The 1,868-nt window shown below is 40.3% G+C and overlaps 1 pseudogene; it reads right to left on the bottom strand.

Moving 5' to 3' along the window:
- Positions 1-847: 847 nt before the first annotated feature.
- On the bottom strand, positions 848-1,668 carry LOC110314192 (annotated as a pseudogene).
- Between the last annotated feature and the right edge of the window lie 200 nt (positions 1,669-1,868).

The following is a 1,868-nucleotide window of genomic DNA, read 5'->3' as shown; positions in this document are numbered from 1 at the left end:
CAAATGATCTGAAATAGTTACAAAAACATTGGCATTAAAAAATAGTAGACACAATTTAACTTCAACCCATAGGAGGGGAAAAAAAGGCAAAAAAATATGTCAAAGCCTCCTAGGGGCTCTGATATTTTAACCACCTACAGTGATGAAAAATATTTAAAGATATACTATACTTGCATATTTTGATATTTCTTCAGGTTTTAAAGATCTTCTGCTATCATTTCCTTCCCCAGCCACACTGTTCAAGATTTATTTGATGTTTTCATTGGCATAACACTTATGTGGTTAGTTGCCTATCCATATGCAGAACTTACTTTTTTACATAATTTTGCAATATACAACATAGACACTTATAGTACACAAAATGTCCTTTACAACAGTTATGTACAAGCTATGCATAATGGACTTACACACTAGAGCCTGGTTATGACTAATTGGGAACTTGTTGGCCTAGACATGTTTGGTGAGGGTGTATAGCACAGTGGACACAGCAGGCTCACAGCCTTCTTACAATTGGCATTGTGTCTCAGGCACAATAGGATTGTCACATTAACCATGTTACTACTACACAAGTACCACTTAGCATCAAGGTAGAGCTGTAGGATCTGAGGTTTTCCCCAGACCATCTTAATACTTCATTATCCATAGTTCAGATGAGGAGTCATTGTGTGGTCCCTATAGAAATCCTATTGCAGACTAGACAGTGAAGTGCTAGGACACCAGGAAGAGTTTAGAATTGCAGCTCTTTCTGGATTATCTAGACTGTAACTGTACTCTTCTTCAATCGGGCTTCCTCTTGAGGAGTCACCATCATCTTCACAACATCTGAGATTGCATTTTGTCCCACGGCCTAAGGGACACTGGTGAAGACATCATCCATGATTCCATGGTGATCCTTAATCATGGTTGAAATAGGATGTGCTGGCCAAGTCTGCCACAGAAAGGCAGATGGCTCAAGATATATAACCTTTTAGTTTGATCACTTCATAGGCACTGTCAACTACCTGCTTGTTTACCTCCTTCCACTGCTCCTTTTTTGCATCAGTATCAACTTCTGCATTCAGATTCTTCAGGGAAACATCATAGCATTCATGCCACTCTACACAGGCAAACTGAATTCCCCATGCTATCCTAGGGCCCATCCATGAAAGTTCAGTGGGTGACCTCCTAGCCATACATATCAGGTAACTGAACTTAGTTGAATCCAGATTGCAACCACTTCCAATAACCATGTATTTTCCAAGCCACTGAAGTCAAGTTATCCATTGCATTTGAGACAATAAGTGCATTGCAGTTTTGTACTTCACAATGTTGAGAATGATGAATTTGAGGATGTTTACATTTCACTGGACCCAGTTGAGTCAGCTCTCTCCCTCTTGCTGAAAGGCCCCCACCATGGTGATGACCAGCTTGGAACTTGCAGGCACATGTACTCTTTGCCAGAGACAATATTCTGAGAAAAGGCTACCGTGCTGAAGATCTACCATCTCTCCCTCTAATTTTTCCTCCATGACATCAACAAGGGCAATCTCATCTTGCCATGTCCTTTACTAGGATACCCTTGGTAAAAGCCATGCCAACAACAACAGTGCCAACAACAATAATCTTGTTCTGGGGAGCCTGTTCGTCCCTAATAATATTCATAATCAGCCCATCCTTCAAGGTTGCCATCTTGAACTTTAAAACTTTTTGGAACACTAATGAATGATAAGGGGCATCGGGTGTGCAGCAGCACAGTCCGGGCTCTGCAGTAATAGCTCTATCACTCCCAACTACATATTTAAGTAACTTTTATACTTTTTTCCCCTTTTTCTGGTTTCTTGAATATGAGTGGCCTAAATATTTGCTTTTTCTGTGTTCCATAAATCATT

This window comes from Mus pahari, chromosome X, assembly GCF_900095145.1.
Source record: "Mus pahari chromosome X, PAHARI_EIJ_v1.1, whole genome shotgun sequence".
Taxonomy (NCBI): domain Eukaryota; kingdom Metazoa; phylum Chordata; class Mammalia; order Rodentia; family Muridae; genus Mus; species Mus pahari.
The sequence above is the reverse complement of the archived record's forward strand: the minus strand, read 5'-3'. Positions and strand labels throughout refer to the sequence as shown.